This window comes from Numenius arquata, chromosome 1 (genome assembly GCF_964106895.1).
Source record: "Numenius arquata chromosome 1, bNumArq3.hap1.1, whole genome shotgun sequence".
Classification (NCBI taxonomy): domain Eukaryota; kingdom Metazoa; phylum Chordata; class Aves; order Charadriiformes; family Scolopacidae; genus Numenius; species Numenius arquata.
The window spans coordinates 54985001-55007868 of record NC_133576.1 but is presented as its reverse complement, the minus strand read 5'-3'; the positions used below and the strand labels follow the sequence as shown (position 1 = coordinate 55007868).

At 41.4% G+C, this 22868-nt stretch overlaps 1 protein-coding gene across 1 annotated transcript in view; it reads right to left on the bottom strand.

Annotated features, from left to right (window-relative positions):
- Window positions 1-1910: 1910 nt before the first annotated feature.
- Window positions 1911-22868, bottom strand: part of SMPX (small muscle protein X-linked) — a 39803-nt gene continuing 18845 nt past the window's right edge. Inside the window, exon 4 of the mRNA XM_074160478.1 lies at window positions 1911-3187. The gene's annotated coding sequence lies outside the window, so the exon portion shown is untranslated. The remainder of the gene's footprint in view (window positions 3188-22868) is intronic.

Below are 22868 nucleotides of genomic sequence, written 5' to 3'. Positions count from 1 at the left end.
AAATACATTCAAACTCACCAAAAGTTTTCCAGTAACAGTAATTATTATTTTATCTCTACCTTTATCTTTATCTCTAAGTTCAATATGTTTGGATTTTTCTGTGCAGATGATCAGAGAAATCATTAGAGCATGTTTTTGTTCAGTGGCCGATGATTAAAAGTCTCTCCGCAAATGTGTCGAGGTCTTGGTGTCTCATTAGACTAAACCCTTTGCCGTGGGCACAGTACAATAACTATTTCTGGGTTTCTAACAGAACATGTCTCCACCACATTGTTGAGCAATTGCTCAGAAAAATATGTTCAGTGAGGTTAAAGAAGTCTCTCTTTCAGCGTTGGGACAAAAAAAAAAATTACAGTGCAGAGAAATGGATAGGGAGTTAACAAAGGAAATTCTTCCTCTACTTTGCATGCACAGTGCTTAGTGAGACCAGGGCAATAATGTCCTTTTGATTGACTGTCATGCCAGCACCATGTGGAGACCAGAGCACAGGGGATGACACTGAAATCCGGCTATTTTGCTTTATTTCATGGGTTCCTCATTAAGCAGGTTAGGCATTATGGGGCGGCGGGGAGTTTATTTCTCTGTGGTTCAGTTATGATAACTATTTATTTTGCTGCAAACATTCCCCTGGCTTCACTGCTGAGGGGCGGTTATATATCATCTCATTAGTGAGGTGTTAATATATATAGCTGTTAACAAGTTTGGCTCATACTGACAAAGGTTGGCACGTAACCACATGAAATAGGCATGATTTTAGCATGATCTGTTATTATGTATTTGTGTTCATCTTTCATTGTAGGACCTCAATCTTTCCCTAAATTTGTGCAAAAATCTAACATCGGGGGGGGGGGGGGGGGAGGGGGAGGGGGCAGGGAGGGGCACCAAAATTTTCCATGCCAGAAGTAATAGACTGCAGAGTTCCTTGGGGTTTCTCTCACTGGTCTGTGTTATGTCCCACAGTCAGACCCTTCCATAGGGTTTAGATGTAAAGTAACATCACTTTCACATGGTGGTTCAGAGCAGTTGTTAACCGTTTGCCAGCTGAGACACAGAGAGTCTTCATAGCCTCCTTTTTTTCTAGTACTTAGTTGCTAATTTTATGCTTTAATAAAGATTCCTTGTAGTGCTAAGACCTAACTTGAGATCCTCACTTATCCCCATGCCCCATAGCTGTCAGCATTGAGCTGGTTTAAAACTGCATATATTTATATTGTGAAACTTCATTTAAAATAAAAATGAAGCGGAGAAAAAATATTCTTTGCCTCTGCCTATCCCCTCCCCGCCATGAAGATATTTCAATGGCGACTGGTGGTATCCCTCCACTTTGTAGCAAGAGGTTGAAAGCTGGCAAAAGAAGCACGCTTCTGTATCAGGGATGGGTGTTGTTTTCTTTCACTGACACATTCAGACATGATGACTGGGATGCGGTCCTAGCTCTGCCTGTTCCCTGGAATTTCCACTATGAAGTTTCCTAACTGTGAAAGGAGGGGAAAAAATGTGGCTTTACCTTTCCGCAGTTCTCTGAAATGAGTACTTTTAAAGTGAGTAGAGAATTACAAAAGCTGAGGCCCCGACTCATCTCACCTTCAACATGCTTTTGGCTCAAGGGATTGTGTTTTCTCCTCTTTTTATCACTTCCATACTGGCAGGAACAATGCAGTCCAATATCAGTGACTGATAATGCAGTGTGGGGGAAAATTCTTCATTTTCGATTGAATAGACATGTTAATCTTATCAGTATGTAAATGAAAGGTGCTTCTGATGCATTCTGCCTCTTGACACTTTCATTTCAACCTGTCTTTTGGGGATGTTCGCCTCCAAGGAATGCATTCAGGGAAATCAGCCATAAGTGTATAAGGATGAAGCAGGATAGTAAGCAAAGTCAGTATTGCATATTGAAAGTAAAAAATACAAGAATGTCCTTTTAATTGAGCTGCAGCAAGTAGAGCTCCTTTCTAATTTCCTGTACAAAGCCATGCAAATATATGTAATAACTTAAAATACAAAAATATTGCCAGCTTTTGTATTGTTTGGTGTAGCAAACAAGAATTAAATGGATGTCATTGTTAGCAGTATTAAACTTGAAATCTGTTTTCTAACCAGAATAATTATCTTTATTTTAATTGAATAAACAAGAGCCAGGCAGAGAGTTTCAGAGCATGTAGAATAGTTTTCAATCAACAGTAGAAGAATGTTATTACAAAATAGCTCCTCTTATCCCTTCACAGTAAATAACACAAGAGAGACCAAGGAGACACAGTGTATTAAATTTCTCTAACAATAAGATCTCATTTCCAAAAATAGAATATGCATCGAATAGTCTTTATTTATGTACAATCCATATAAAACAAGTGTCAGGGCTTAATCATTGTACGTGAGAGTTGGTGTGATCATACATGATTTTTACTCAGCATCAGTATTTCAATGTCCCCTTTTTATTTGGGCTTTTGAAGGCAGTGATCCTTCAACCTTTACTCAGAAGCGTGTTCCATCAAGGCTGGTTGACCTGTTCATTTGAATAAAGGTCGCAGGTTTTCCATCAGCTAGCACACATCTTGTATTTTCATTGTATCAAGTAAAAGTGATGCATAAATATCAGAACACCAGTGCATTTTAGATTCTCAAGAAAAAGAAATATTTTGGCTCTACAACAAAAGAAGAATTTAGCTAAACTCATCAGAAACACCATCTTTTTTAATATTTTCATTCCCTTTATTACACATGATACATGATTCCTGTTCTGTAACCAGGAATACACAGCAGGAAATTGGACATTACATTCCTCATTTATTCTACATTTTGTCAAATAATTTTAAAATTCTTTTGTCCATATTGATTTTTTTTCAAAAGGAAAGAAACCAAATTAATTCCAAATAATGATTTTAATTTTTTTTAAAGTATTTATTCTACTTTTACTCAAACTTCAAATTACCCTATCCCTTGTTCTCAGGTCAAAGTAATTTCTGAATATACACACATTCATCGCTAGTTGCTGTGTTCAGTTTTATTGCAGCAGTACTTTCTTATGTTAAGCAAAATAGACAACAAGAAAATGTTGACATAAATGTACAAAGATTGTTCCTATGGGCTATTGCAGAGTTAGGAAGTTCATAGTCTTCATACAAATATATAAAATATTTCAAATTATCTCCATTCATTGGAATCCATTCGGCTTCTCTTGTCATACCTGTGTGACAAATACAAGACCAGAAATTAATCATTTATCAGTGCACTCACAGGTATTTTGAGAGCATGCGGAAAAGGGCCTGTAAGTTGTGCAGGGGTGTATATACCCCACACCTGCAATTTTGATTTCACCGAGTGTACTTGTTTACACCCAAGCTTGGGGAATACAGAGTGGGCGTGAAACAAATATTTTTGATCCACTAGCTTTTTCCACCCACTCTCCAAATCTCTGTCTGATGAAACTTCATGACTCTGTTAAGAGCTCAGGCCTTTCAAGCCTTGAGTTTTGCCCTCAGTACAAGCTAGCTGTGCCCCCCTCACCCCCCCACTTCCACCCCATCCCCTTGCCCAGCTGCCCTCAGCTGCCTGGCAGAGCACAGGGGGTTCCAGGACTGCCTCTGCCCTGGGGTGAGCAGTGTCCAGCCCTACATGGGCCCTCAGAATCATTCCCAGGAAGCCTTGGCACTGCTTTTGACACAGTCTCCCACAGCATCCTCATAGGTAAGCTTAGGAAGTGTGGATTAGAGGAATGGACAGTGAGGTGGATTGAAAACTGGCTGAAAGACAGAGCTCAGAGGGTTGTTATTAGGGGCACAGAATCCTTAGTTGGAGGTCTGTAACAAGTGGAGTCCCCCAGGGGTCAGTACTGGGTCCAGTCCTCTTCAATATATTCATCAATGACCTGGATGAGGGCATGGAGTGTACCCTCAGCAAGTTTGCTGACGATACAAAACTGGGAGGTGTCATTGAAACGATGGAGGGCTGTGCTGCCATACAGTGACGCCTGGACAGGCTGAAGAACTGGGCAGAGAGGAACCTGATGAACTTCGATAAAGGCAAGTGTAGGGTGCTGCACCTGGGGAGAAATAACCCCATGCACCAGTACAGGTTGGGGGCTGACTTGCTGGAGAACACCTCTGAGGAGAAAGACCTGGGAGTCCTGGTGGACAACACGATGACCATGAGCCAGCAATGGGCCCTTGTGGCCAAGAAGGCCAATGGCATCCTGGGGTGCATCAAGACGAGTGTGACCAGCAGGTCGAGACAGGTTATCCTGCCCCTCTACTCTGCCCTGGTGAGGCCCCACCTGGAGTACTGTGTCCACTTCTGGGCTCCCCAGTTCAAGAAGGACAGGCAACTGCTGGAGAGGGTACAGCAGAGGGCTACAAAGATGAGGAGAAGCTGAGGGACTTGGGTCTTTTTAGTCTAGAGAAGAGAAGGCTGAGGGGGGATCTGATCAATGCTTTATAAATACTTAAAGGGTGGGTGTCAAGAGGAGGGGGCCAGTCTTTTTTCAACGGTGCCCATGGATAGGATAAGAGGAAATGGGCACAAACTTGAATATAAGAAGTTCCACCTAAACATAAGGAGGAACTTGTTTACTTCGAGGGTGGCAGAGCACTGGAATAGGATGCCCAGGGGGGTGGTGGAGTCTCCTTCTCTGGAGACGTTGAAAACCCGCCTGGACAAGTTCCTGTGCAACCTGCTGTAGGTGGACCTGCTCTGGCAGGGGGGTTTGGACTAGATGATCTCCAGAGGTCCCTTCCAACCCCATGTGATTCTGTGATTCTGTGATTTTGCAGGCACCGGTGGCAAATCCTGCCATATGGCACAGCAGCGCCATCACACCACAGGTAGTAGGGATGCATCAGTTGGATAAAAATCAAAATACTATTTAAATTTACCAGTAAATACTATTTACTGGTATATACACATATGCATACATATTATTTCTTAAATTTTTTTTCAGCTGCTTTGATTATTCTCTTCTCTTGCTTTCTCTGCTCTGCCCATTAGAGTCCTTACTGGTAGCGAGTCTCCTTCTTTGTCTCCTGTCCAAACTGAACAGTCCCAGGGATTTTCAGCCTGTCTTCTTTTGGTAGTGTATCTGTTCCTGTAACTATTTTTGTCACAACTCCACTCCTCCCCTATTTCTGCTTTAATTTCCATGACTGACCTGCACTGAAGACAGTATTCTGGACACGATAGCATAGTATTTTTCTGTGCTGTTTGTATAAATTCCACTGGAGTTATTTTATTTACTTATGTAAAGAGAGGTGAGGGGTGTGTGTTTAGCTGTTGTCTAGTGAATGATGAGCAATTTCCATTGACCTGTCTACAGTGACTCTTCCCTGCATAGTCACAGCTAATTTGAAGCCCAGCATAGGGTCTATTCCTGTTCTCTTTGAAGTTAAGAGATATCTGTGGTTACTGTTGATGTCAGTGGTTCCAGACAGCTCAATAGAGAGGAAAACAGGTTTTGCAGTTGACTTTCAAAAGTTCAAGATGCTAACTTTCTCAGAATATATGTTTAATCAGCTAAGATGTAAGTATTTGGGGTGGGGTAATATTTTCGGTTTTTGTAACTGTTGTTGAACTCATGAACCTTTAACAAATGCTTAAAAAGTAGAAGAAAAGCCACAGGACAGAGAAAAAAATTACAACCTTCTGTATTCACAATGTTTTATATAGAGTGAGTTTTTGCTGTGCTCCTGAACACGTGTAGGCTGTACACATTTGAACAAATATTGGAGGGACATTCAAAAGGCTGGAATTGCTTAGCTTTGAGAAGAAACACTTCCCTGGAGAAAAAAAGGTGCTATTAAGAGAAACCCTGCACGGCTTAAACTAACTGCTTGAAAGTGTTGGTGGCTTTTGAATAAAGAAGTCAAAAGTTAATTAACTTGACTTGGAAAAAAAAGTGAGGAGGTGTCATTGTCCATGGGAAAGAGGTCATAAAACCACATGTAGTGCCACTAACACTCTCTGTGGACATTTGCAATCAAACAACATAATTGTCTCGTAGCCTGAGTACTTTTTTTTTTCAGCTGAAATTTCCTTCCAATCAGGTAATTTTAGGCACTTATCTTTCCAACCTCAAAAACAAAATCCAACTTTAAGGCTGTGTTTGATGGCTCCCCAGGATACGCAGGCACGTGTAATCCTGTCCTATATAATTACTGCCTGCCTACACATGCTCTCCTTCTGTTTCAGTCGAGTATTCTCCTTTCTCTTTCAAACTGTTCTGTGTCTGTTCCTGAATATCACAAGGTGACTGTTTTCTAGTGGTGGGTGGATAAAACATTGCTGGCTGTGATTGAACCCAAGCCCCCAAGCCCAGGATCAGAAGAGAGGGTGTGCAGAGTGCAGTAGGAGCACATCGGAGCATATAATGTGTGGGTGTCAGTGTCACAAGCATTTTCTAATCCTTCTGCTGAAAGAGGCCAGCATCACGTTCTGCTTCCAAATGCATCATGGACAGGTTTGTGGTATGAAGGACAGCTGTAACTTAGCATTCTGTTTTTTTAGGATTACAGAGGATTTTTTATATCTTTTTAGCAGATTCAAGTGCACACACCAAGTTTCAGGTATCTTGGTGATAAGAGTACAAAGAAGATGGAGCCAGACTTTCCTCAGCAGTGCCCAGGGACAGGACAGAAATCAAAACACAGGGAATTTCATGTAAGCAGGCAACAAAACTTCTTTTACTGTCAGGGTGGTCAAACACCAGAGCAGGTTGCCCAGAGAGATTGTGGAGCCTTTGTCCTTGGAGATATTCAAAACTTGACTGGACACGGCTCAGCAATGATCCTGTCTTGAGCAGGGGATTGGACTGGATGATCTCCAGAGGTGCTCTAAAGCCTCAGCCAGTCTGTGAGTCTGGGAAGAGCCTTTGTTGCTCTCAAGGAAAGCTGTCCTCCACTCCTGAGAGCCAGGTGCAAGGTCCCTGCTTGCCCCTGTTTTGCTGTGGAATTGTCAGTGAGTTTAACAACTACAACAACAAGGTGTTATATACCATATTGCTGTCTTGTTAATCACCCAAGTAATCTGGCTGTTGAGATTACTTTTAGCCACATGCTCCTTTTCTTCAAATTCTCCCTTGTCCTCCCTTCATGTAGCCATAGATCACAGACCTTTGACGCCCATCTCCTGCTGAAATCAATAATAATATCACTTAATATCTTTATGAACTCAGGGCTAAAAGGCCCCAGCTGGCATCATACCCCAGGCAGCCGAGCAAGACCTCTCTTCTTCCCCCTCCCATGGCACAGTACTCTCACTAGGCAGTGGACCCTACAAAAGGTCTGCTGTCTCCAGTTCTCCCAGTTACAACTGAACCATAGCAACTTTAGTCCAAGGAGATCCAGTCTTCTAAGACGCCATGCACATACAAGACTAATTAATTAACAGGGTGAGCAAGAAAAATACTATAGACCCCAAGAACCCTGCCACTTGCCATCCAAAAGCAGGAGCAACAAAATTGTCAAGAAGGTGAGCCTTGCCTCCATGCTCAGGTGCTGAGGAAAATCAAGCCCACTGTTCTCAAATTTTGTCTAAAGCACACTGCTTGCAAGCAGTGCTATTTTAACACCTGCTAATAATATTATCTTTCTCTCAGGTGTACTTTCTGCTCTCTGGTTGCTTATAATTGCTACCTGAACTCCCTTTGCAGTCAGTGGACCCTCTATTATCTCCCTGTGATGCTCTGATCCAGTCAGACCTCCCTCTGACCAGCTCCAATTCTCTCTCTCCCTGCTCCCAAAGGCATGTTATTTTTAGAGCTCTAACTCCTCCAGAGATCAATAGGAGTCTGTAAACTCAAAAATAGGTTGCTTATGGTACATTAATAATCCTCACAGTTATGTTCCCTGGTTATTCTTTCAGCTGCTGCAGTTTATCTACCAGTGCCTCTCTTGCCGATCCAATCAACCTTATTCTACTGAGCAACACTCTGCCATTTTAAAGAAAACAGAAAAGGATGTACTTGACAGCAAAAGCTTAAATGTTTTCCTGATTAAGGATGGACATAAGCACATACTCAGGAGCTTTTCTGAATCATGGAATTAGGTGTTTTTTCAGCTCTCAAGACTTTCTTTGTTCCATGTCTGAGAATCTGCAGGGCTGTGATTGCAGTCAATGAGATACCAGTGTTAACTTCTGGGACAGAACAGACTGGGTCCCTGAGTTTTCTAACCACAGGAAAAAGCAACAGCTCTTTTTATGTTAAAAATAGTTAAATTTTTGTGCTATTCAACATAGATGCAACTTCAAAAACACATGTAAATAAATTGATGAATTGTAAAATCTCACTTTTTTCCCCCCTTCAAAATTTGAGTTTTAATGTTGAATCTCCCTTTTATTCCCTGAAAATATGCCCAAACTGGTTAACAGCAAACAGATGAAAGATTTACTCTAAAAAAAGCACCAGTAATTCCAACTGTCAGTATTTTCTGTTCTTATACAACGTTAGCTAAAAGAAGATGAAATATGAAATGAATCCAGATTTTGGCTGGATTTTATTTGCAATAAAATGACCGCATTCAGTGCTATTATTATATAATTAAGGACCGTGCGTGAATCACCTGAGGGCTAAATAAAATTTGTCTTTATTTGAACAGTTTCCAGCCTTACACATTTAACCCTAAGATTCTGTTAAGGCAGCTTGTTTTATAACAAGTAACTTTACAAAGGAGCAAACAGACATATCCTATTAGCACTTCATAGAAAGTCAGCGATTATAACAAGTGCAGCAAGGTTCAGTAAATGCCTCCCACTCAACAAGCTTCCAAAGTGAACGACCACATGATGTTTACTCCTCATCAGAACCCATTTATAGATCTCTTACTCACCACTATCACAGTCATACATGCAACATTTAAGAAAAGGCAGCAAGAAGTCCTCTATTTGGGAGCATACGGGGTCTTACAGTTGGAGAACTGGGTCTTTTCTTTACAATACTGTTTAACCAAGCTGTGAAGCATGATTTAAATCATGTAAACTCTAAAGATTGTAATCAACCAAAAGCATTCATTACATACAGTGGGCATTGAACATGCTCAACAGGTATGACTGCTTGGACAAAATTTTGCACTAATTGGAAAAAATTGATTAAAAGAGTCAAAAAATGCCCCTTCAAAAGTGCAAGTGGGAAATTAAGGTAATGACTTCCTATGGAGTTAGGAGACCCAGGAAAGAGTTTTGTTCCCACCACTTTTAAATGACATCTGGGCATTCCTAGCAAATAGCACTCTGGGAATGAAAAGGGTATCAGTTTCAGTAAAGTAAGAAGGGGACAGAGTTCATGCACTTTTGTTAGTCTGGAGCAGAATTAGCCTAGAATTACAAATACACTGATCTTCAGAAAGAAAAACCTGTGAAAAAGGTAAATCCAGGGACATGTCTACTTTGATTGCTCTAGTGAATTGGGAATGTGAAATAAAGCTGGACTATCTCCTTCGACTCCCTAATTCTCCTATACATCTAGTAAAATCCTTGTCCTTCCTGAAACGGTAACCTGAAGTGCCAAAGCATCTGCTTTAATTCATCTGCCCTCGCTTCCCTTCAGTAAGCACCACTTGCTAAGATCATCTTCTCCTGTGCAACTGCTTTAACATTTGTAGTGTATCTGGAATCACTGTCCACACAGATGGCAGAACAAGCACTAGGAAGTCAAATGTGCTCCAGGTTAATATATTTATACCATGATGGGACATCAGAGGGAAGGTTCAGGTTGCAAAGGGGAGTTCATATTTTGACTCCCTCTCGGTGGTAGCTGGCTGACTAAATGAAAAAGCCTACTTTAAATTAAACTATGCTTTCTTGCATGCTTCTTGCAAATTATTTCAACATGTTTGTTATGTTTCTGTCAGGATAATAATAGCAACCCTCATATGTCTGAACATATCTCATATATGGCCACACTTGAGCAGAGGGTTTGGGCTATATGACCTCCAGAGGTCACATCCAACTTCAACCATTCTGTGACTCTGTGAAATACTGGAAATATTAAATAATTTGTCTTTTTTCTTTTTTTTTTCACTTTACCCACAGTCAATTGAAATATAAGGGGAAGAAGCTAAAAACGGAGATTCAGGTTGAGCATACACATACACACAGGGTTTCAAAACAAAAAAAGTCAGAACTTTTACTCTTTAGATTTGTCTGACAAAAAATGTTAGACAAAAATGATGTCTTTTCCACTGAAGAAATTATTGAAAGCCATATATACACACTTTCTCATGCATATGTGGTTCCTCAAGTTAATTTACATCTGCCTGCAGACAGGATGACATGGGAAACTGAGGACAGTTTTGACCTTTTCCACTATTTGTGATTCGGTAGTGCATGCACAGGGGAGCTGCAATAGAGTACTCTGTAACAGCATGTCTAGTCAACCACCATAAACCTTTTTATTTAAGACAAAAAAACAGTCAATTGAAAACATTCCTCCTTTTATACTGTTGTCAAAATTTCCTGTTACCTACTCTTGACACAAAGCTTTGTCAGCAAAAGAACCTGCAAAACAGACAATTTAGCCCAATGGCTCTGAACAGAGAGCTGGAGCCTCAACTATTGAATGGAGGTCTTTCAGATCAATATGTTATAGAATCACAGAATCATAAAATGGTTTGTGTTGGCAGGGACCTTTAAAGATCATGTAGTCCAACTCCCCTGCAATGACCAGGGACATCTTCAGCTAGATCAGGCTGCTCAGAGCCCTGTCCTGACCTTGAATGTTTCCAGGGATGGGGCATCTACCACCTCTCTGGGCAACCTGTGCCAGTGTTTCAACACCCTCATCATAAACAATTTCTTCCTAACATCTAGTCTAAATCTACCCTCTTTTAGTTTAAAACCATTACCTCTTGTCCTATCGCAATAGGCCCTGCTAAAAAGTTTGCGCCCATCTTTCCTGTAGGCCCCTTTTAAGTACTGAAAGGCCACAATAAGGTCTCCCCGGAGCCTTCTCTTCTCCAGGCTGAACAACAACTCTCTCAAGCCTGTCCTCATAGGAGAGGTGCTCCATCCCTCTCATCATTTTTGTGGTCCTCCTCTGGACCCGCTCCAACAGGTCCATGTCATATGGCAGAAGTTTTATCTCCTGTCAATAAGGAACAAATCTGTGGCATTTTTGAAAGGTATAATTGGATACTTAGTTGACGTAACACAATTAAGAAGAATGGCATTGAGCTGACCTAATGGCTGTCATAACAGTTGAAGTGGTAAAGAAAACAGATTAGATATCATTATGTGTCTGAAGATCTTTGGAGGATTTTTGCCTCAGTGCCAAAGTATTAAACTGTGCATTGCTGCTAGGCGGTTCCCTTAGTCATTTGGAGACTGTAACTACTTGGGCACAGCAGCTGATTTGTGCAAGTTTTTCTCAGAGAGTTAACAAGCATGAACAAAAAACCACATGAGCAGATCATATATGTGAATATTATTCATGGTGAGGTTTGTTCACAGACTCCTGGTTGAAGCAGCAACTTGGCTTCTTTACATTCTATACATCAGATTTTTTTTAACTTTCTAAAGCAAATTACTAAGTATTGCATAAGTACAGAAGTCTAACAGTTCTCTGAAGGACCAATATTTCCCATTAGTTGTCATTGGATTAATCATGTAACAACAGCAAAATCCAGTGATTTTGATGGTTCAGCTGGTCTCTAGGACAGTTGTTATCCAAAAGGAAAAATTTCATTATAAATCTTTTAGGCAAGAGACTTGTTATTTACTCATCCAACTGCAGGCATCTTTTCATCTTGAGAAGACAACAGTGCAGCTGGTTCACTCAAATTATAACATCTTAAAGTTTTTCTCAAGTTAGATGCTTTTTCTTCCCTCAAACCTCCTTCTCTGCCATGGACCAGAGAGCCAAGCAGAGGTGGCTGTTCTCAGAGGGCCTAAACCATGTTCTGCAGGGCAGGGTCCAACATTTGGGAACCTATGGGAGTCCTTCTTCTGTCTAGGGACTTCAGAGCTCTGACTCCTAAGGGGAACCTCTGAAACACCTAGAAATTCTGGGATGACCCCAGGTTCTGGTATCTCCAAACTTCCAGCTGTAGATTTGTAGTAAGGGGTCGGGCAGCCCTGGAAACCTTAGATGGAGTTGGAGCCCTTAGAGCTCCCAGGCTCCATGTCCAGAGTGAGGAGCTTTGGGGCAGCCACCACACACCTGGCAAGTCCCCAGTTTGCCATCATGTCCCAGGACACTCCCAGGAAAGATCCCAGGAGTAAAGGCTGCTGAAATAGTTGGGAAAAATCATGCTGAAATATTTCTATTTTTTCAAAATTATTTCTCCTCAGATTTTTTTCTTTTGAGAAACAAACTCTCTCATTTTCTTTCTGAATCAGAATCAATCTTTTTCCAAAATTTCTTACAGAACACGAATTCTAAACATTGGTTCCCTGAAAAGACCTAGTATCCATAAAGCCGTGATACTTGACGTGAGTTACATGGCCTTTTTTAATTCTTGGTAAGTGGAACCCAGATGTAGATGATCCAAATGCTATCATATGTGGTTCCTAACAGTCCAAGAAGTTGCAACTATTAGCAGTTTCAAAAGTGGAAAAAAACCTGATTTCACCATTATCAGTGAAAACTAACTTCTTCCTATAACAAATGGGAACTTCCTGACTCATACTAATTCAAAAGGTTTAGGATATTTAACATTACAAATGTTACACTCCCTAGAGCACAGAAATGGATTCTGAACTTTTCTATCTCCTCAGTCTTATCAGCCATTTTTAGTTTTGTTTGGGCATCTCTTGGCTGAGATCAGAAAGCTGCCTAAAACTATATGTGATGGGATGCTAGTTAACATCATTTAGATGAAGTACCACCTTAATGAGCACATTTTTAGCTTATGGAATCACTACAGATGCTGGTATAAATATGCTTTTTATAGGGGTAAAAATCAACAGTTCCAAAAATGGGAAGATGTATCTTGAGGTTTATCATATCTGAGCAGTTCAGAAAGAGGCTGAATTTTTAAGGGACTGGGGATAACACTTCAAAAAACAAACAAACAAAAATCATACAAGCTCTGATATACTTTGCTATTGGTATTTCTACTGCTACTGTAACTTTCCGGAGCTACCCTTAACATTTTCTCTCCACTGTTTATATATCTTAAAGCACCGTGGCTGTAATATATGCTTACCTCACATTAAATTCAGGTTTTCATTTCTTTTTTTCTGCTTTTCATTGATGTTTTGCCCCAAAATTCTCGTAACCTAAAATGTCATCCCTATAAAAAAGTTTTGCAGACCCGTCTTCAGTTGCTTTGGGAGAGTATGAGGTTATTTGTGAATCCTAATGGGAAGCCAAAATCAAGCAATATACGTCAAACACTGTGATTAAAGTTGTTGATGAGGAGCTGCAGTGGCTCTTTCTACTTCTGTTAATGAGAACTATGCTGCAGTACCGACTACCTTTTGAATTACTGCCTTCTGAAGAGAAAAAAAAAGGTTTTCCTCTATGGCACTTTACTAGGCCCTGCTAAGTTCATGCAGGTGTGGGCCTATAATCATTGTTCTTTGCAATTATTAATCAATATAGGGAAAAAATTGTTCTCTGAGGTCATGTTAAGCTATTCTCATTCACCCATACCACCTCTGCTTTAAAAAGCTTTTGATTCCCAGTGTAGGCATCACTCAAGGGCTTGGTCCCCTTTTTAAGGTATCATCCTGATCTTATTAGCAAGTACACCCAAATAATCTGCTAATGAAGCCAGGTGACTTAAAGAGCTTAAGTAGTAAAAAAATTATGGCACTGAGATTAGAAAGGGGTTTCCAGGGCAGTTTAGTTTTATTTCATTTTCATTCCCCATAATAGCAATTCAGATTCTTAAGACAAAGACTAACAGAGACTGTGAAACTTCAGGAATTACTGTCGTAGCAAATTTTTCAGTAAGGAAGCCAAGGCCTAAGAGCTGATCCTGGAAAGTGCTTATTACCTCCTTCAAGGTGCTACAAATCCTAATGATTTCTCCAATGATAACCAAAACCACTTAGCAGCTTGCAGGCACAGGCGAAAAATAGCCAGTAGAAATGCACCTGGGTGGTGGTGCACCGTGAAAACGAAAAGATGTTGCTAGGTCCCCTTCTGAAAAAACCCCTCAGACTGGTAATCGTGATGTCTACAGGACAAAGATAGATGCAGAAGGGGCCAGGCTAAGCACTATTAGAAATAAAATGATGATTCATAAGTCATTCAGCACAGAATAAAAGCAGCAATAAAAATCAACTACTAAAAGAAAAAGTCAAAAAAAAAGGTGACATTTGAAACAACAGGACAGCTTTGTTGTACTGAGCATGATGAAAGCTCTGTAAGGAGGCACTCATTGATGCAATATGAAATGCACCTGCTGAGAGTTAATTGCATGACTGGGGTTTCTCAACCAGGATGTGTCTCTGAAAACAAAGTTTCCAGCTAGGAGAAAATGTATATGGTGGTGAGTGCTCTTGCTGCAGAGACTCCCTACACTCAGTGCTTGGTAGCCCACCGCAGAGATAACTGGGGGGAAATGCCTCACAGGTGTCTGCAGCGAAAATACAAGAGGCAAGAACACAATGACCAGTTACAATGCGCTGTGTAACCTGGATTGAACACGGTCAAATTATTATAAAGTGAAAAAACAGAATTCCTGGGTTGTTTCAAAAGTGACTTATGAGTTTGGACTCCACAGCCTTTGGGTTGTATCATGATCTAACCCACCGCAAGCACTATGGCTCCGAAAAGTCAAACCCTCTCATAGCCCATGTAGGGTAGCACAAGCAGGGGACCAAACACGTTTTGCACTTCTCGAAACCTTGCTGCCTGCTCTCGTGTCAGTCCCATTCACTCTGGTGGAAGCTTCACCCCACCAGCCTTGCGCGTGCCTTGGCCAGGCACTCAGCTCAGAGAGACTTACAGACAGTTGCATGGGCCAACCACCACCAGGAACTGTGCCCAGCAGGGAAGAAGGATGTTTGGTGCGGCATCTCGCAGCCTTGTAATAGGCTTAATAGCTTGGACTATACAATTTTGTAACAATCTTAATGGCCTGTGTCTGCACCAGACCCATAGCATCAAGGCTTTGAAGACACTGAACAACAGGTGTTGGAAGTACTTAGAAATGTTGTTTGTTATTCAGGGTGGACAGGAAGCTGGGAATCTAACAAAGAAAGCTTCTTGCAAGAAGTGCCTGATTTAGTTTAAAAACTTTGATTCTTTCTCAGGAAATTGAAAATCCTCAGACGTTCTGTGCTTTTCTGTGAAAATTCAGGCCACCCAGTTTCATTTTTCTAGAAAAATTGTTGATTTGGGGAGGCTGAAATTTGGAGAAAGGTGACTTTATTTTTACTGACATTTTTATGTAGGGTAAAGACTCTTCTGGTTGAATCCTTTCAGCAGTCTTATTGTAGTTCCTCAAGCCGTGCAATAAAAGGCATTGCAGGAGTGGGCTGTCACCCTCAAGATCATGTTGTTTCATGCCATACGAACTCCAAAATGCATAGCAGTGCTACATGATTAAATGACGAGTGATGATTTTCAAGTAAGTTGTTTTAGCACACAAAAGAGATTCTGGAAGAAGGCATTTGCCTTGGACATCTCTTCTGCTGGCACTTCATTTGGTGCTAGCTCTCCAATCAAATATTAAAGCTTTACTCTAAATTATGTACAAAACTTTGTCACAAATCTGAATGCAACATATCACACAACAAAATGCTGCTGCTGGAAAGGTTCTCTGATTTCACACCTGAATGCTCATGTCTTTTGTAATTGTCATGCTGGCTGCCACTTAATACTCCTGATAAGTTGACATTTTCTCCAGAGGCGCACGCCCAGTGGTAAGCAACACTGCTTGGTGTCTGCATGGATTCCACATACTGAGAAGAGTTTAAAAAGTTATTTGTATTTTTTAAATAAAAAATTGTAAGCAAGAGATTCTGAATTTTTATTTTGTGGGAGATGGTAGAGTTGCAGGGGCAAAGTCTACAGAAAGTGAAATATCTGGCACATTGCTGGTTCCTACGGAGTCCACAAGTACGTACCCTCACTAAGAGCATTTCTAAAGTGCCATTGGTCTTTGTTGCCTACTGACATTTGTGGAGTCAATGGCTTTTTCCTTTTCAAAAAGTCAAGGAACTGAATGATAAAAAGCACATTTTAAAACAATATTAAGTTGATAAATGATTCACATAAACATCAGTTAATCAGTCGAGACTGAACACATAGCTTAATAGTGGTTATTCATATTCAAAAGTTAAGACATAGGTACCAAATTTTCTTTCCCTTATACTTACTTCAGGTAAGTAGGTTACTTAAGTAAGGTAGGTTACTTCAGAGATGCACTGGTATGTACAAAAGATGAATCGGCATTACTGTGTTAGTTTTGTAACCACACAATTTTGCAGAACTGAGATGGTCAGGGGAAAATTGTTATAAATTGTAGTTCTCAGGTTACACAATATAAGGCAGGCTGTACAGTATATTAACTCATCTGCAGGGATGAACACATAAACACTCCCCCTTAGCTTCCATACTGCCTGTTTTTTCAGATCCTACCAAACTTTAACATTGTCTGAACATTTTTATTTCATTATCCTTCAGAATTCGCATATCCTCCAGGATGCTAGCTCTGCCATTCATTTTTCATTGCAAATACTCTCCATCTCTCATACAACTTTAATGTTCCAGGGGAAAGGTCTAAGCTTTAGGTGTAAACTTGTTAGACTTTCAAAAGCCATGTGTTCAAACCTTGGCAGGGCAGACTTGGTCTTTCATTTGTCCCTGAAGAAAATGTGCATTTCATGTTGGTTTCAGAAAGGACTATGTCAAAAAGGTGTTTTATAAAACAGTCTGATCATGTGTGTCCTGAAGGTAATTGAATTTTGGTGCCGTTTGTACAGACATAATTTGGGATTAAAGCTATATATATTTATATCATGGCTGTTTATGAATTTCAAATTCCAGGGTGATGAACCTAGAAGCAAACAGCATCTTGGTGTACTATAAACACAACCTTTCTTCCTTCAGTGAAGCAAAAGGGGAAAATGACAAGAGAATTATTAGGTTGGATAATTACAGGAGAAAAAGTCTAGTTTGCTTGATTTGTTGTTTGAGAGTTGGCATGGGCTGAGGCTGCCGAAGTTTATTTAAAATGCAATGAGCTTTTGTACCTCAGAGTATGCCAAGAGTCAAACTGGTCCAACATTTTCTGATGGAACATTTCTCCACTGGGAAAGGCTTATGGTTTGAAAGTGTAACTTTTTATGGAAACATCTTGCTTTCAGCAATTCTCCTGATGTAACATGGAACATTGAGCATGACTGATCTGGGCAGTTTCTTATCAGATGCCGTGCTGGCTTCCCAGCAGCCTGCCAACAGGCTGGTGCAGGTCTTTGACGGGGGCTTCCAAGGGCCAACAACTTCAGGTCTGCCAGATTTGGAAACCCTAGTTCCTGCTCAACACTCCTGCCATCCAGAAGTTGCTGGAGACAGCTAGTTTCTCTAATCAGGGAAGAAATATTGTGTTCTGGTTTTTATTTTTAAATCCAAATAGTATGGTTTAACTCCAGCTATTCCCGCACCTTTGTGGTCCAGCTGAGGGCAGGACCCAGCTCTGTAGTCTAATATACATTGGCATGTCCAAACTGGTTTCACAGCCTTAAACTCATCTGTCTCCTGCTGCATTGATCTCCACCTTCATTCAGCTGTGTGATGTCAAACGCTTGTACGTCCCATCTCCCACAGCCTTGAAGACTGGATCATGAGAGTTTTAAAAAACTCCAAATAAATTTTCTGTTAATTTCCTTTCCTTCTTGGCGATTTGACCTTGAGGGTTCACTTCTCTCCATTTTTCTCTGCCACTGCAAGTGTCTGTGTAAACATCCCACAATGCACGGATCAGAAGCCAAGCCCCACATGGATGGGTCAGAAGAACAGCCTCACACAATACCCACACATGTAATAATAATTTTAAAAAACTCTGTGAAGTCCAAAGTAATTTCTAGTACACAATAAGACAAAATTCATGACACAACAACTTTGAGAGAAAGGGAGGCATAAGGAAATGGAAACTCTGTTATATTGGGTATAATAATTAGCAGACTTACAATAGGAACTGCTTTGCTCCATTGCTGACACCCAGCAGTGACTATTATTTTTCTGCAACAGGCTTTCTGAGCCATCTCAGGACAGTATTTTGAAAGCATTTAGCTGGTTAAACATGCAAATCCCCTAGGAGTTAGGCACTTAACAGTTTTTGAGAAGCCGATGAGGTACCTATCTGCATCTTTATAGAGCTTGAAGTATTTTAGAAGTCTGCCCTCTAGTTTCCCTTAAGAGTTACTGTCACGATGCAGTATTTAGATATATGTTTTGACTGTGATTTATCTCACTGTAACAATTATTTCCCGTTCTTTTCCATAAAAAATAATAATAATAATTTAAAAAAAAAAATCAGCTTCCCCCAGATCCTACTAACAACCCAGGGTGTAAAGCAACTAGATTCAGCATAAACCCTTTGGGCAATGTTCTCTACTAGAATCACAAGTAGACCTGGTAAAATCACAGCTTAATTTGAAAATTAATGCTGGGGCGGGGTGTGTGTGTGTGTGTGTGTGTGTGGAACCTTTACCAGTGAGCACAAGATGATAAATTACTGTCAGAAAAGACTTTTGCATTTTAGCGGTTCACATGGCTGAAGGAGCCGCAGGACAGACTGTTACCACCGAGAAGAGGGTGGGGGAAGTGAAAGGGCACATTTCTGTGGTAGCCAGGGAAACCCCGAAGGGCAGCAGCACGGGATGCCTGCTTTTGCTATTGCAGTGAAAGGGAAAAAATACAGCAGGGTAACTTGTCAACTTCTACAAATTCTTTTTGTACAGAGGGAGATGATGCCCTGCTGCCTTTGCCGGTAAAGACAAAAAGCTCCTCGGCACTTAAAACCCAAGAAACCCTTGCCAGGCGCCGTGCCTTCTCCCTTCTCCCACCCTGCCTTGCCGGGGGGCCGGGGCAAGGGGACGGACGGACGGGCGGACGAACGACCATCCTGCCGACGCTCCTCCACTGCCGCCTGCTGCGCTCACCGCTTCGAAACTAAAGTGCAATTAAAGTTACAGAGAGAGAGAGAATCGTCCCCCTTCGCTTCAGCAGCTGCCTAGAGCCAAACCCTAGATCTAGGCTTTGCTTTGAAAGGTCGGGTTTGTTTGACAGCCCCAGCAAAGGGACGAAGCTCTGCCGTAATTTCAGCTCTTTCAGGAATTTTCAGGTATTTCCCTGGAACTCGGGCAGTTTGAAGCTCTGCGGGGCAAACTGCGCTGCTCCGTACTGCTCTTCAGCTGAAAGAGAAGATGTGCCCAGAGATGCCAGTCAGCTGAGGTGGTGTTTAGTGGTCCTCGCTGAGATGCGAAGGTGGGGGAGGTTATTTCTCCTCAGCTGTGTGGCTGGTGCAGAGCCGTGCGGCTCGCCACTTTAGTATGGCTGTATTGAGGGAACAAGGATGGGGAGTGTGGGGGTGATGGGGCTGGGGCAAGCCAAGAGCTGCCACTCCTGAAGCAATACCCATCACTAAGCTCTCTCGGATTGATTTCTTTGCTTTTAATGCATTAGCAGCAAGCTCTGTGATCTTGGAGACACTGAGAAGGGGCTCCTCTCCAAGCAAGAAAACAGAAATCTCAGCTGTCTCTATTTGGGCAGCGATATCCAATTTATTCATCATGAATTCTGCCTCTTCTGCCACCTTATCCAGGCTGTACTGCAAATAGCCCACATTTGACTCTCTGTGCTAGTTACAGTTTCTAAAAATGCTACTTTCTCCTGGTCATATGGCTTCTTCTCAACAGAATTCATAATGTATGAGTGAGTGTTGTTCCATATAAATATAGTGTATATCTAATGTGCCTACAGATAATATCATAACATGATTGAACCGTGATTAATCATGGTACTATTCATCCACCTGTTTTCTTTCAATATAACTCTAGCATGTGCAATAAAAAGAGAGGGTCCGAGAATGGTTACTTCTCTTCAAATATAGTTACAGAAGAGATGGAAGTTGGCTACGGTTTTATTTTCAAAATATTCAAATTGGGACTGAGATGTCTCTGTGCACTTTGCAAATACTTTTTCTGAAATGCTTAGCACTTCACATGAAGCAAAATACATTGGAAAAATACAGCAAACAGGAGAAGGAAGAGTGGTAAGAAAGTGATTGCTAACTGTCAAAACCCAGCATAAGTCTTTCCCTAACCCACATTCTCTGCAACCTCTTCTGAATATTTAACACTCTTGTCCTGGATTTCATGCCTCCTTGCCATGGAAAAGTGAGAGATCTTAATCAGGTTGGGAAATTTGACAGCCATCTTGTCCATAACACAGAGGATCTCTTCAGAGATGGATAAGCATGAAGGCAGGACATCATACTCAGGCTGCTCATTTAACTTGACATGTAACTAACTGTTTAGGAAACTGTGTATTTTGGCATCTGGTCCATGCAGGATATGCTTATTGCATATCTTGCTTCTTCAAAGCTACTGCAGGTAACGTGGTAATTGTCTCTGCTTTGGAAAGCTTATTGGCGAGTCGTTTAATATTTGATACATACAGCTACAGTACACATGAAGTTGCTTCACATCAGTAACCAGTATACATATGTTGTGTTTATAGGGTTTTGTCATTTATTGGAGCTCCAAATGTAAGCCCGTTTTTTTCCCCACGGAATAGATTTCTTCAAAACATAAACGAAGGCATTACAGCATGGTTTTGGTACAAAACGGTACTGTTAATACTTGATTTTGCAATCTGTGGCAAGCAAGCATTTAGAAATGAGGTATTAGGATTGAGTGGAAGATATATGGAAGAACTAAACTATCCCACAACTCTTTGTCACAACACAAAATTGTTTTTTGATTAAAGAAACTGAAAAGAAAAAAAATATTTGTTCCACAGAGAAACAGGGAAAAGGTGAGAGGAATCACCTGCTGTTAAAAAACACCTATCCAATACCAATTACTTTGGGTTTGAATTTGCACCAACATGATCTACAGTTTCTGTGGAAAAGATTTCTTTAACTCAGCTCTGCAGAAAGGCTCTTCTCAGAATATACATGTAGCAGTTCCCGTTGAAGCACTCGCACAGCTGTATCAGTATGAGTCCTGGATCTGACTGCAGAAGGACATGGAGGCTTATTCACTCTTAACAATGATCAATATGCAATTTACATATTCACATTTGGAATGGCATTTTGAGAAGCAATTAAGTGACTTTGAAGCATAGTTCCCACTCAGTGGCAATGGGATTGTGCTCCTTAGTACTGGGTGACAGAGTCCTGGCGATTTAGATGCCTAAGGTGCAAACAGGACATAGGTGCTTAACTCTAAAACTGTGATCTTCAAAACCGTGGTCCAACTACACCATAACCTCAAACTGTGCTCATGCCCATCTACTCCAAAATCTGGAGTTTTGATAAACCTGCTCAGCTGAGTACCAGGGAGACATGTAACCTTGAGCAGCACCCAGAAACTTGGTGGGTTCCCACAGAGACCTTCCTCCTCAGCACCTACCTAATTGCATCAGGCTTCATACAAAAACACAGCAGCAGCTACCATGGTTTCTTTTAAAGCACAGCTTGAGGAAACTGTTGCTACACAAATTAGCCTTTAGACAAGGTACACAGCAATCCACAGGCTAAGGCACATGGAAGCAGGTTTCTCTCCTGCCAGCTGCGCTGCACATTGCTAAGCTGCCGTCAGGCTCACTTGTCTACAGATTAATTTTAATTCATTTCTGCACAGCAGCCTGGCTTTAACTCAAAGTCTAGAAAGGCTCCCCCCTGCCAAGGCAGTCTGCAGTCTCCAGGGAGGCAAGAAATGTAAGTTTTAATCCTTTTGAGGAGAAGAAGGAATTGACCTGCTTTATTCATGCATCCTGGCTGGGTATTTGTGATAATCGCTGAGCCAAGGCAGAAAGGAGGGGCCACCAGCATGTTCCTTGTCTTGCATGTTTTCAAATTGTTCTTCTTGTTTTTAAAAAAAGTACTCAGGTACAAATCTGGAGGAGATGGTTAGCACTGTAAATCCAGTGTGAAGGGAAATGGCTCCTGGCTCTACTCAGGACAATGCCAATGCCCCAGAGCAGACAACCAGATTGCTTTCAGTTTTTTCTATTAGCTGTATCTAAACAGCTCTCCACACAAGCTTCACGATTCTGCTTGCAGAAGTGGCTCAAGGTTTCTTAATGGCATATGTAGCACCATCTTCTTGAGATGGCAGAAGAGCAGGTTTCTGCATGGCATCAGGTTTCTGAATGGACCTGTGTGATCAGAGACACTCAGGCTCTGAGTGAGACAGAGGTCTCCAACCTCTTTCTTCTCTCTATAGTGTGGTATGTCTCCTTACAGCCAGTTTCCCCTTGGAAGGGACCAAGACTTGTCCCTGAGCAACACTAGTGCACCATGTCAGGGGAAGATAATGTTGGCCTTCATCCAGCCCTTGGGATACAGCAATCAAGGCAGAAGGTGGTGCCATAGGCTCTAGGTCATCTGTTCTTCACTCCTGTCTGCCTACCCCCAGAGTCTGGGGCACTTCAGCTCCCCTCCTAAAAGGTGAAGGCAGCCACCGAGTAGATGTTTAACCGAAGGCAGAGTCCAGGCTGTTGTATTCACTGGTAGATCACAAAAGAGGATCACCTCCATGGCAAAGAGAGACTTTGGGAGACGTGGAGCTTGTAGTGCTTTCTGAGGCAAATGAGTATAAAGCGGTGCAATACCTTGTTCTGTCATCCTCCATGGTTACCAGAAACAGCTGCCTGCATCATTCTGCCCAAAATGTATCTCATCCCTGTACTGTTAATAAAATCACAGACACTGGTGAGGGACACGAAGGACTGCTCCATTTGCTCAAGGCACCCTAAT